General features: G+C 43.0%; 1 non-coding gene across 1 annotated transcript; it reads right to left on the bottom strand.

Moving 5' to 3' along the window:
• Positions 1-11,428: 11,428 nt before the first annotated feature.
• LOC129021273 (U6 spliceosomal RNA) lies at positions 11,429-11,540 on the bottom strand. The gene has a single exon (XR_008496003.1). It is a non-coding gene; the product is annotated as a U6 spliceosomal RNA (small nuclear RNA).
• Between the last annotated feature and the right edge of the window lie 2,760 nt (positions 11,541-14,300).

Genomic DNA, 14,300 nt, shown 5'->3' with positions numbered 1-14,300 from the left:
GTATAGTAACATTCCTTGCCTACATTCTGCGCATGCCTCATCTGTCTAGCATGTCAATCATTTATCTATTATCTATGTCTATCATCTATTGATTATCTTCATCTATATCTATCTTATGCTTCTCTGTCCTCTGTTGTCTATTTATATCTATGAATCTTTCTATTTTTCTATCATCTATCATTTATATATCTTTCTCTCTATCCATCTACCAATCTTTCTTCTTCTTCCTCTTTTTTTTTTTTTTTGAGACGGAGTCTTGCTCTATTGCCCAGGCTGGAGTGCAGTGGCGAGATCTCGGCTCACTGCAAACTCTGCCTCCCAGGTTCATGCCATTCTCCTGCCTCAGCCTCCCAAGTGGCTGGGACTACAGGCGTCCACCACTGCGCCTGGCTAATTTTTTGTATTTTTAGTAGAGACGGGGTTTCACCATGTTAGCCAGGATGGTCTCGATCTCCTGACCTTGTGATCCACCCGCCTCGGCCTCCCAAAGTGCTGGGATTACAGGCATGAGCCACTGTGCCCGGCCTCGTCTCTTTTTTTTTTTTTTTTTTTTTGAGATGGAGTTTCACTCTTGTTGCCCAGGCTGGAGTGCAATGGCGTGATCTCGTCTCACCGCAACCTCTGCTTCCTGGGTTCAAGCGATTCTCCTGCCTTAACCTCCTGAGTAGCTGGGATTACAGGCATGTGCCACCATGCCTGGCTAATTTTTGTATTTTTAGTAGAGATGGGGTTTCTTCATGTTGGTCAGCCTGGTTTCGAACTCCTGACCTCAGGTGATCTGCCTGCCTCAGCCTCCCAAAGTGCTGGGATTACAGGCGTAAGCCACTGCGACTGGCCTAATTTTTGTATTTTTAAGTAGAGACAGGGTCACCATGTTGGCAGGCTGGTCTTGAACTCCTGACCTCGTGATCCACCCTCCTTGGCCTCCCAATGTGCTGGGATTACAGGCATAAGCCACTGCGCCCAGCCTTATCTGAGCTTTTCGAAGCCTCTATAGACAGCTCATTCCTTAGCTTTTGGTTTAGTCGATTTGTCTCAACTGTCACTCACTGCCTCAGGCATCCATGAAGCTAAAATACCTTCCTGTAGCTGTTGTCAGCAAAGGATCCCCAGGGTGAAGGCTTTTTGCATGGTTTATCTCAGAGCCAGGTCAAATACAGAGAGCTTTGCCAGTGGGATCTTGCGGGGAACCATTAGCTTGGTAAATAATGACAATTCTTGGCCGGGTGCGGTGGCTCACACCTGTAATCCCAGCATTTTGGGAGGCCGAGGTGGGCAGATCATTTGAGGTCGGGAGTTTGACACCAGCTTGGCCAACATGGTAAAACCCTGTCTCTACTAAAAATACAAAAATTAGCCAGGCGTGGTGGTGCATGCCTGTAATTCCAGCTACTTGGGAGGCTGAGGCAGGAGAATTGCTTGAACCTGGGAGGCGGAGGTTGCAGTGAGCTGAGATTTCACCACCGTACTCCAGCCTGGGCGACAGAGAGAGAGACTCCATCTCAATAAATAAATAAATAAATAAATAAATAAATAAATGCATAAAATTTAAAAAATAATGACAATTCTTTGGGAATGAGGCTTGAAAAGGCTCTAGCTCTGTTTTGCTCTCTCTGGTGGATGCCAGGCTGCACCAGAGTTTGGACTGGTATTTTTCAAGATGACCATGGAGCTGGAGAGTCGGGGAGAAGACCAGAGATGTTAAAATGCTGAGTATGCTGTTCTCACTGATATTCAGTAATTTTCTGAATACATTTTCTCTGAGTTGCTGCAAGCCTTTAGTTAATTTCTAGAATTCCCAACAATTTAGTCTAACAATTTTTTCTAGCTTTTTCATTCTTTATGGAGGACATAATTTATGGAGGTCCTTACTCTGACATTTTTTCTGACATTCCACCTCACATTGGTTGATGACTGATTGTTGGATTATGCATCTGGAGCTCAGAGTGGTTGGCTGATCTAAGATGTAGATTTGGGGAATATTGGTAAGGAAGTGGTATTTAAAACCATATGATTGTACTAATCAGTTAGAGAGAAGGGAGTCAAGGTTGAAGCCATGAGCTGCTTCAATATCAGAACAGTAAAAGTACAGAAAGAGAGTGACAAAGAGTGGTCAGAAATGAAGTGGACAAACCACATGCAGCAGATGGTGTCAGTCCCCTGCCCGCATCCACTTTCTCTGACCACTTCACTGCATATTGGCCTGATTTCCAACACTCCGTGCTTGCATCTATTTATCTGAGGGCTTTCTCAGGACATTAAAGCTTACTCTATCCACATGTACAGCAGGACAGGAGTATTGGATAATTAATGCACTCAGGAGCAACCCTCAACAATTACCAACTGGAGTGGGTGTATACATACCTCAGCTCCCTCACCCCTCCGCGGTGAATGTTCTATGCTGCCACCCAGAGGTCTCCAGTGGGATTGACCCCAGTTGCTTACAGGGATAACTTACTTGATAGGACATGCTTTATAAACTTCCTTTTGTTCCTACTTTCACTTCTTCAGATCCAGTGTCACCTCCCAAATAAACTTACTTCCACTAGAATCCTTGTCTCAGAGTCTGTGTCTGGGGGAAACCCAAACTATGCAGGCTTTTTGGCATAGATTGGGTACACAGAATCATGAGTCTGTATTCATCAGCTAGGGAGAGATAAGAAGGTCTAGGACTGAGCCCTGGGGAATTATCATATTAGGGGTCAGAAGAGGAGGAGACTAAAGAAGAGTAGCCAGAGAAAAAGCATATACCATGAAAAGAAAGAGAAAGGAGCGTTGTAAGGAACAGATTTATCATCTAAGTTTAACGCTCCTGGAGAAAGGAATAAGATGAGGCCAGCTCACAGGCTAACAGGAGACACAGAGGAACACAGACAATATGAAGAGAAAACCCAGGACCTCTGGTGGCCCAGATACTGCATATGAGTAGCTTGGGGGTTCTTACAGAAGGCTTCCTGGAGAAGGGGATGCTGGTGATGTGTTTTTAGGAAAAGTAGAATGAGTGTTGTTATGAATGGAGCAATGGCTGTATTTAGAAGTAGAGGAGGTGGCAGGGGTCATATCACTACAGTCTTGGATGTGAAGATGGAGGGATTTTAAACTTTGAGAGCAATGGGGAGCCATGGAAGGTGCTTGTGTAGAGGAGGAGCACAGCTTGAGTTTTGTGTCCTGGGGTCAGTGCAGAGGTCAGACTGGAGGGAGTTGACACTGCAGGTTCTTGCAACAGGTAAGAACAATGCAGTCTTGAGTTGGGGTAGAGGTGAGGGGATAGAGAGAATTTTGAGAGGAAGAATGCTGATTTGGTAATTAATCGTCTAGGGAAGGAGGGATGGAGAAGGCTGAGGTCAACAAGAGATGTTAAACCTGGGCAACATTGGTAGAACAACATCAAATGATCCACTCCTTCCTCCCTCTCTTGAGGGCAGGGCCTGGGGGTGCATTTCCTAAGGAAGCAGCCTTGCCTAGCACAGGTGGGTACTAGGAGCATTAATGAATGCTCTGCCATTCATTAATGAATTTCTGCTTGTTATCCACAAAAAGAAATGGTAATTAGTCCTTTTCCTGCTCTGTGCATTCAGGGTCTGTGGGCTTAGGAAGCTGACCCAGCGGTCTTGAGTTTCCTGGAGGGAAAATCCCCTCAGGTTGCCACCTGCCTGAGCTCTGTGGGACTTCTTAGTGTTCAGGGAGCTTGTGGGATGGCAGCTCTGGGGACCCTCAGCATAACAGGAGCTGTGTCCTCAGATCCTCCTTTTTTAGGTGGTGAACAGAGAGATGCCAGCAGGCGCTGCAGGAGCCTCCCTTGGCAATGGTGAGTGTGAATTCAGAGGCTTTTCCTGGCTGAAGGAGCCACCCTGGCCCATCCCTGGCCTTAAGGTTCAGATCTGCAAATAAGTGGGGGGAGAGAGAAACTGTAGAGGGACTATGCTAACCCAGAAAAGGCTGAGCAGTGACACACTTGGATGGAGCTTCCCAGAAAGGTGTTCAATCTGTTTTTTGCCGACTACAAAGCATGGGCTGGAGGAGAATATAAGATTTTCCCAGAAAGGAAAGGAGGCGCATCTAGGGGAACCAAAAGGAGAGCCCTGAAAAGTCACACACATGCAGACACAACATCATGGTGTGAACAGGTGTGCAAGCAGACAGGGAAGATGTGGGGTGTGGACACGCATGTGCCCTAGTCTCATGAGTGCACACACACACACACACACACACACGGAGTCATTTAGGGTGGGGCTGAAAGGGGAGGAGAAGGGCCTTTGGGGGTCTTCCTGATGAGAAGAAAGAGGAAAAGGAAAGACTCCAGACCCCAGTCCCATGCATTCCTCGGCTTCCCGGCTCCAGACAGCTCTCAGGAGTGTCACCTGGTCCCCTCTCCCCTGCACTGTGGAGGTGGCATTGGCTTGGTCCCTGAACTCAGCACTAACTGGTTCCCTGTAACTCTCTCACTAAGCAAGCAACCAGCCTGGGCGCTCTCAATGGGTGCAATTTTCATGGGTTCCAGGTAGGCAAATAAGGAATATTCTACTCCTGTAAATTGACCTCCTTTTTGGTCAGGCCTGGAATCTGGACATACTGCGGCAAACTCAGTCACAGCTCCTCAGCTGTTGCAGAGTTAATGTTCAGCCATATTTGGGATTTTCTCCTTTCTTCTTCCTTCTGTCTGGGGTGGGTGCAGGGGGTTTGGGCAGATACCACCTCCAAGATGAGAGCGGAGAAGGGCCAAGTTGTCGGTTTGAGAGCTCTAGGCACTGTGGGTCCCCACCCCCAGCAATCCTGAGATGGACAGAGTCCTCGCTGAACTCCAGCTGGGCTGGCCCTGCCCCTATCCCCTGGTGTGACTCTGCCAGCTCCTCCACCAGCTCTTTCTTTGAACCTACTTCTGTTTTTAAAACAATAAAAATTTTTTTTTTTTTTGAGACAGAGTCTCACTCTTGTTGCCCAGGCTGGAGTGCAATGGTGCGATCTCAGCCCACTACAAACTCCGCCTCCTGGGTTCAAGTGATTCTCCTGCCTCAGCCTCCCAAGTAGCTGGTATTACAGGCGTGCGCCACCACACCCAGCTAATTTTTGTATTTTTGGTAGAGACGGGGTTTCACTATGATGGCCAGGCTGGTCTTGAACTCCTGACCTCAGGTGATCCACCCACCTTGGCTTCCCAAAGTGCTGGGATTATAGGTGTGAGTCACTGTGCCCAGCCAAAAAAAAATTTTTAATTAAAAGTATTTAAATATGTGTTCAATGAATACATGAATGAATGGAAATTGTTAAGGTTTTTTTTTTCCTTTTGAGATAGGATCTGGCTGTGTTGCCCAGGCTGGAGTGTAGTGGCATGATCACAGCTCATTGCAGCCTCAACCTCCTAGGCTCAAGCAATTCTTCCACCTCAGCCTCCAAAGTAGCGGGGACCACAGGAGCACACCACTGCACCTGACTTATTTGTTTATTTATTTAATTTTTTTGAGATGGAGTCTCACTCTCTTGCCCAGGTTGGAGTGCAGTGCCATAATCTCAGCTCACTGCAACCTCCGCCTCCCGGGTTGAAGCGATTCTCCTGCCTCAGCCTCCCAAGTAGCTGGGATTACAGGCATGTGCCACCACACCCAGCTAATTTTTGTATTTTTAGTAGAGACAGGGTTTCACCATGTTGGCCAGGCTGGTCTTGAACACCTGATGTCAAGTGATCTGCCTGCCTTGGCTTCCCAAAGTGCTGGGATTACAGGCATGAGCCACCACGCCCGGCCTGTCTCTAAACTCACTTCTAACCCATCAAAAAATTCATTGGGCTTCACCTTCACAACCCATCCAGATGGGCAACTCCTCACCACCTCCATGTGCCGACCATGGCCAACCCACTTCCATGGGCCCACGTGGTCCACACTGGTCCCATTATCATCGGTCTGGACCAGCCTAGTCACCTCTTAACCTGGTGTGTCCAATGTCTCACGCACACTGTTTTCCCATAGCCACCAGAGGGCGCCTGGGGACACCTGAGCCTGGGGATGTCCCTCCTCTGCTTAGAACCCTCCACAGTCCCACCTCACTAGGAGTAAATGCCAAGTCCTCCCCTTGACCTACAAGTCCTACACAACATCCCTCTGTCGCCTCCCTGTCCTCACCTGCTCCCTCTCCCTCACTGTCTCTCCCTCACCATTCCTCCTTGCTGCTCCTGTACCAGGCATGGTACAGCCACAGGGCGTTTGCACATACAGTTGCCTCTACGTGGAATGCTCTCCTCCGTCTTGACTCATTCCCTCATTCTTTTTCAGTTGTGAATTTGGGGTCTTTGCCTGGCTGGAGAAGCCACCCTGATCTATCTCTAGCCTACAGCTGAGATCAGAAAATTGGGGCAGTCGAGGAAGGAGAAATTCTGAGCTGATTGTGATTAAACATCAACAAGGACTTTTCTGACCATCCCATTAACAATGGCAACTCTCCCCTGATTTCCCAATTCTCCCTTTAGGTCCTCTTTTCTGTTTCTAGCACTTAGCTCTGATGTAACTCACTTGTTGAGTTATCCTGTTTGTGGCTTACTGCCCGGCTGCCTCCCCTAGTACCTTCTGCTCCTCCAGGGCAGGGGTCTCTGCCCATTTAGTTCCCTGCTGTGTCCTCATGCCCTCAGAAGCGCCTGTCACAGAGGCGCTGTTCATGAAGATATGTGTAATGAAAGGTGAGCCGCTGAAACTCACAGTCTCAAAAGCACAGCCTCCAGAGACAGACTCCTGGGTTCCAATCCTGATGCCAGGACTGAGAATGTGAGCAAATTAAACCTGCTATATACTCTGCCTCTCAAGCAGTGCAGAGCAGAGAATAAGAATCCCAGGTGTCCTCATAAGAAGTTAGAGACTGGCCGGGTGTGGTGGCTTATGCCTGTAATCCTAGCACTTTTGGAGGCCAAGGCAGGCAGATCACCTGAGGTCAGGAGTTCGAGACCAGCCTGGCCCATGGCCAACATGGTGAAACCCCGTGTATACTAAAAATACAAAAAATTAGCCGGGCGTGATGGTGGGCGCCTGTAATCCCAGTTACTTGGGAGGCTGAGGCAGGAGAATTGCTTGAACCCAGAAGCAGAGGTTGCAGTGAGCTGAGACTGCACCACTGAACTCCAGCCTGGGTGACAGAGAGAGACTCAGTCTAAAAAAAAAAAAAAAAAGTAGTTAGAGACCAAAAGATTCCTAACACTGTCAGGGCATCTTCCTATTACCCTTGACTTCAGAAGATCAATCTCCACTTCCATAGATGAAGCTCAGAGGAGCAAAATTAGCTGACCAAGGTCACCCTGTTCCTGGTAAGGCACCAGCATTCAAATCTAGGCTTGTGAAATTACAGATCTCTACTTGGTATTGCTGCTGGTCACTGAGGGGCTGTCCTTGAGCATGAAATTTCTGCTCTAGGTAATGGGCATTTTTTTACAGGTAGTGATCTTCTCATCACCAGAGGCAAGCAAGTGGAGGCAGGATAATTGTGGTAGAGGACACTCCTACACGGAGCAAATATCAAGGGGGGTTTCCTTTCCAATTTCCTTCCATGTGATGCCCAAGAGGGGGCTGACTTATACCTGAAGGGAGCCTGTGATAATACCTTAAAGGGTCTCTTCCACAGGCACTTGCTCTTCAGATTATTTCTTAAAACTTTAATTACAAATGATAGCTGGCTTGATGGCAGGTAGATGCCTGTAATTCTACCTACTCGGGAGGCTGAGGCAGGAGAATCATTTGAATCCAGGAGGCAGAGGTTTCAGTGAGGTGAGATTGCGCCACTGCACTCCAGTCCAGCCTGGGCGACAGAGTGAGACTCGATTTCAAACAAAACAAAACAAAACACTTTAGTTACAAATGGCTTTAGCATGCTTTGCATTGTTTATCTCAACCCTTGGCTTCCTCTGTCAAACTAGATTGATTAAACAGGAAAAGAGTTTATCAAGAGAAAAAAATTCCTCTAAGAAATGTTATTTTTCTATTGATACAAATTAGCAATTGATGTAGAAAATTTGGGGAATTCAAAAAAGTGTAAAGAATGTATGCAAATGTCATCACAGAAATTTTACTGTTTCGTATCCCATTCTCACACAACCCGTATATGAGACTTCTTCCCATGTTATTGTCTATTCTCAAATATATGACTTTAATAATGTCTTATTATTTTTGTGCTTTATATCTTTTTCAATTAGAGTGTCAGTATTTTGTTTTACCCTTGTTTGTAAGGGCATTTCGACTATAGAACACTTAGGTCATGTCCTCTTTAAAAATTTAAATAATGCAATTATGAACATTCCTATATATCTAAGTGAGGTTATTTTTCAATGAGAAAAATCTAGAGGTGAAATTATCTAGACAGACACATAATAATTCTATGTATTTATGGAGTACAGTTTGATGTTTCAGTCCATGTATACATTATATCATAATGAAATCAGGGTCATCTGCTGATTTTATACTGGGGTATTAGAGGACCACTGTTAGCTTTGGGCAAGAGGAACTCTGCCCTGGCACTGATGCATCTGAGGACTCTACTCTGACCCTGTTCTGTCCTACCCCATCCCAAGGGGTGAAGAGTTTACAAAGTCAAGAGTATGTGTTTACCTTGAGGTTGCACCTCATTGTAGATGATGCTTTACAAGGCCCTGGAATTCCCTGCCCAGGTGGCTCCAAGCCACTAGCAGGGCCAAAAGGTAGGACTTCTTTCTTCTGATATGAACCACACTGCTGGCGTCTATTTCCTTACGTGTGGTTAAACAGTGGTGTAGTTAAGGAGGGTGTTGCTGCATCTTGAATGTGCATGGTTGGGATATCTGTACACATACACACAAGGCCCCTTGCAGTGCTAAGTGGCACCTGGGGTGGGAAGAGAAGGGGATAGGACATGGGCTAGAAACTAGCACACGGTGCTCTCCACAGCATCACATTCTGGAGTGGAACTCTAAAGAGCCCAGAAATCCTAAATTGAATTCTGTTTTTTCATGTCATTATGAAGGCTGTCAGTGTGATGAGTTAGAGCATATTTTACTTAACTGTTTATTAGCTTTACTTTTAACTTTAAATAATCAGTCACATGGTATATGGGTCTTTATTTGAGCTCCATGAATGTTAGGGAGTGGTCCTATACATTTTCCCTTCCCTTCCCTTCCTTCTTTTGTCTTTCTTCCTTCGTCTTTCTTCCTTTCTTTCCCTTTCTTCCTTTCTTTCCCTCCCTCCCTCCCATCTTTCTTTCCTTCCTTCCTTCCTTCCTTCCTTTCTCTCTTTCTTTCTTCTTTCCTTCTCAGGGTCGCTCTCTGTCACCTAGGCTGGAGTGCAGTGGTGCAATCATGGCTTACTGTAGTTTTGTTCTCCTGGTCTCAAGTGATCCTCCCTTCTCAGCCTCCAGAGTAGCTGGGACTACAAGCACATGCTATTGTGGCTGGCTTATATATATATATATAAAAAATATAAAATATATAAAATATATATTGTATAAAATATATATTATATATTATACATATATTATAAATATATATTATATAGTATATTATATACTATATTATATATAGTATATTATATACTATATTATATATAGTATATTATATACTATATTATATATAGTATATTATATACTATATTATATATAGTATATTATATACTATATTATATATAGTATATTATATACTATATTATATATAGTATATTATATACTATATTATATATAGTATATTATATACTATATTATATATAGTATATTATATACTATATTATATATAGTATATTATATACTATATTATATATAGTATATTATATACTATATTATATATAGTATATTATATACTATATTATATATAGTATATTATATACTATATTATATATAGTATATTATATACTATATATATTATATATGTATATTATATACTATATATATTATATATGTATTATATATAATATATATATTATATATAAAATAAAATATATATTGTATATTATACATATATTATAAATATATATTATATATTATATTATATACTATATTATATATAGTATATATATTTTATAATATATAATATATAATATATAAATATAATATATATATTTATATATTATAAAATATATAATATATTATATATTATAAAATATATATTATATAATATATATTATAAAATATACATTATATAATATATATTATAAAATATATATTTCTAAAATATATGTTTTATTAAATAAATAAATAAATATATATATATATATATTTTTTTTTGAGATGGAGTCTTGCTCTGTTGCCCAGGCTGAAGTGCAATGGCTTGATTTCAGCTCGCTGCAAACTTTGCCTCCTGGGTTCAAGTAATTCTTCTGTCTCAGCTTCCCGAGTAGCTGGAACTACAGGCGTGCGCCACCACACCTGGCTATTTTTAGTAGACATGGCGTTTCACCATATCGGCCAGGCTGGCCTCAAACTCCTGACCTTGTGATCTGCCTGCCTTGGCCTCCCAAAGTGCTGGGGTTACAGGCATGAGCCATCACGCCGGGCCTAGATCTGGATTTCTTAAGTGGAGTCTGAGTTTCTTGGCTTGGGGTTTCATTTTACTTCAGTTTCTGAAGATTTGAAGTAAGGCTTTTTACTTTTTCATGGCATGAATCCCTCAGGGAATATGTGTTTTATACATTTATGCTTTCCATTGTTAGGTGCATATATATTTACAGTTGTTGTATCCTGTTACTGAATTGATCCCTTATCATTATATAATGTTTTTCTTTGTTTCTTTATAGTTTTTTATTTAAAGTTTATTTTCTTTTCCTGACATAAGGATTGTAATCCCTGCTCTTTTTTGGCTTCCCTTTGAGTGGATTATCTTTTTCTTTCTTTTCTTTTTCTTTTTTTTTTTTTGAGATGGAGTCTTGCTTTGTTGCCCAGGCTGGAGTGAGGTGGCGCGATCTCGACTCACTGCAACCTCCGCCTCTGGGTTCAAGTGATTCTTCTGCCTCAGCCTCCTTAGTAGCTGGGGTTACAGGCACACGCCACCACGTCCGGCTAATTTTTGTACTTTTAGTAAAGGTGGGGTTCCACCATGTTGGCCAGGATGGTCTCAAATGCCTACCTCAAGTGATCTGCTCACCTTGGCCTCCCAAAGCACTGGATTACAGGTGTGAGCCACCATGCCCAGCCCTAGAGTATCTTTTTCCATCCCATCTCTTTCATTCTGTGTTTCTTACAGGTGAATTAAGTCTCTTGTAGGCAGCACATGATTGGGTGCCTCTTTCTAGCTATTCCTTCACCCCATGTTTTTTGATGGAGAATGTAATTCATGTCCATTCAAGGTAATTGTTGACAGGTGAGGACTTACTATTGCCATTTTACTGATTATTTTCTAGTTATTTGATGTATTCTTTTTGTTTCTTCCTCATTTACTTTTTTTTTCTTAGTGCTTAAATGCTTTCTTCTAGTGGTATGTTTTGATTTCTTCCTTTTAAAATAAGTTTTATGTTGGGATGCTTCAAGAATGTGCATGTCATCTTTGTGCAGGGGCCACAATCATCCCTGTATCATTCCAGTTCTAGTAGATGTGCTGCCAAAGCGAACACTGACTCCTTCCTTTTCATTTGTTGTATATCTGTTATAGGCCTTTGCTTTGTGCTTGCCATGAGGCTTGCAAAATACATCTTATAGTGTTAAAAGATTATTTTAAGATGATAACCACTTAACTTCGATCACAAAAATAAAATATCTCTACACTCTTACTCCTACTTTGTATCAAACTTTTCATTTAGGTTATTATGTTTTTTCTTTCTAGGATTTCTATTTGTGCTTTTAATTGTTTCTACTTCTTTGCCAAACTTCTAATTTTGTTTATGAAGTTTTTTCAAATTTCATTTAATTTTCTATCTGTATTTTCTTTTAGGCTCCTGAACTTTTAGAGAATCATTGTGAATTCATTTTCAGTCATTTTATAGATTACCTTTTCTTCTGGGTCTGTTACTGGAGCTTTATTATTTTTTTCTAGTAGTGTTATGTTTCCTTGTTTTTTTATTTTTTTGTTTTTTAAAACATAAACCTGTGTCCTATCTAGCTGCTTTTACATTGGAGGAGATAGCCATCCTTTCCAGCCTTTGAAGGTGTAATTTGGTTGTGATAGACCTTTATTATTTAGTTTAGTTTGGAATTCTGGATGGGCTGGCTGGTTGAAACTCCGGACGGGCAGACTTTGCTGTGGGGTTCTCTAACTGGGCTGAGTTGCTTCCTGTTCTCTCAGGCTGAGTGGTATTTCTGAATGTGCTCCATAGTCTGGTAAGGGCACCTGGCTGGACTCTGCCATCATGTGGGGCTGCTGGCTGGGCTCTGCAATTGTCTTTGATCAGGCACGGTTGGATGTTGTTTTCCCCGGCTGGGTGGTAATGTTGTTAGGAACAATAGCATGCACCATGTTTCTTGCACATGATGCTGTTTGCTAATTTCTATGGTGTGGCAAGTGTAGTAAGCCATTCTTGGTATTGCTATAAAGAAATACCTGAGACTGCGTAATTCATGAGGAAAAGAGGTTTAATTGGCTAAGAGTGCTGCAGGCTGTACAGGAAGCATGGTGCCAGCATGCTTCATGGTGTCATCTGCTTTGCTTCTGGGGAGGCCTCAGGAAGCATTACTCATGATGAAAGGCAAAATGGGAGCAGACAATTCACATAACAAAAGCAGGAGCAAGAGAGAGAGAGGGGTGGAATAGCTCCACACTTTTAAATGACCAGATCTTGCAAGAACTCACTCACTATTGTGAGGACAGCACCAAGCCATGAAGGATCTGCCTCCATGACCCAAACACCTCCCACTAAGCCCCACCTCCAACATTAGGGATTATAATTCAACATGAGATTTGGGTGGGGACAAATATCCTAACCATGTCGGCACTTCTGCTGGTGGGGATGCGGAGCAAGCACCAAAACCCATGAGCTGGTTCCTGTGAGCCCCTTGTCTGCTGTTCTTTGACCCAACTGACCCCTGGTGTCCAGCCATGCCGGCATTCTCAACATTTCAAGTGGGACGAGATAGGAGCAAGCTACCCGCGAAGCATCCCAGAATGATGGAGAAGCTGAATGTTCACTTCCAACTCATCCCTTCTACTGCAAAAACCATGGGTCCAGGAGAACTCTCAGCATATTGTGTCCTGCTGGCCTCAGGGAGGGACAGTGTAGTCAGAGAGAACCATTCCTCTTACTGTTTCACCACAAATTTTTTTTTTTTTTTTTTGATTCTTCAGTCCAAGGGGGCATCTCAGCCTCACTCCTAAGGTCTTGATTGTAATGATAGAACTCTTGACTTTGAACAGTTGCCAGCAATTGCCAGTAGCTGAAGGAAGTAAAGGCAGAAAACTTCTATTCCACAATCTTGCTGACCTCATTCTCCTGAAAGTGTTGTTTGGTTTATTTCGGGTATCAATTTTGCAGTCTTTGCCTTTGCCTTCCTAAGGTTTTTGTTTTTTTTTTTTGAGACAGAGTCTTGCTTTGTCGTCCAAGCTGGAGTGTAGTGGCATGATCTTGGCTCACTGCAACATCCACTTCCTGGGTTCAAGCAATACTCTTGCCTCAGCCTCCTGAGTAGCTGGGATTACAGGTGCACACAACCATTCCTGGCTAATTTTTGTATTTTTAGTAGAGACAGGGTTTTACCATGTTGGTCGGGCTGGTCTCGAACTCCTGGCCTCAAGTGATCCACCTTCCTTGGCTTCCCAAAGTGTTGGGATTACAAGCGTGAGCCACTGTGTCTGGCCAGATATTCTTTTTCACCTGGACTATAGCAGAACCTGTAAAATTCTCACCTACATCCCCGTTGCTCCTATTTTTCTTGCTCGGCAGCCGGACTTTGAATTTTCTGTACACATGGCAAGCGGCATGTGCTGGCACTTTAATGCCTCCTGAGAGAAACCTTCAACCAGTGGCTAATGGGACTGAGTGGATATATCCCCAAGCTCCCTCATACCTTAGGTAAAAAAACACAGAAGTGTATATTCCTGGACATGTCCCAGGGTTCTGCACATAAGATTAAATTCCAGTGGCCCACGGCAGTACCTTCCTTGGTGATGTGTACATTGTATTGGTTGTCTACCCTCCTTGTTTCACGTCTTACTTCCCTACATATGTCATTTGAAATCATCTTTTATATAAAATATTTCTCTTGAATCCTTATGAAGCATCTGTTTCTAGAGAAATTCAACTTACCATCTTCCTTCCACACACCAAATATCATTTTCTCATACATTCCTCTGATTTTCTTATCTGTGGAATAGTCACTTGCTAGTTGTGTGACTCTTAGGAAAACAAAGGGCTTATTGTTTCTGAGTACCCCTTTCAGTTTTT

Source organism: Pongo pygmaeus, chromosome 20 (assembly GCF_028885625.2).
Source record: "Pongo pygmaeus isolate AG05252 chromosome 20, NHGRI_mPonPyg2-v2.0_pri, whole genome shotgun sequence".
NCBI lineage: Eukaryota > Metazoa > Chordata > Mammalia > Primates > Hominidae > Pongo > Pongo pygmaeus.
The sequence above is the reverse complement of the archived record's forward strand: the minus strand, read 5'-3'. Positions and strand labels throughout refer to the sequence as shown.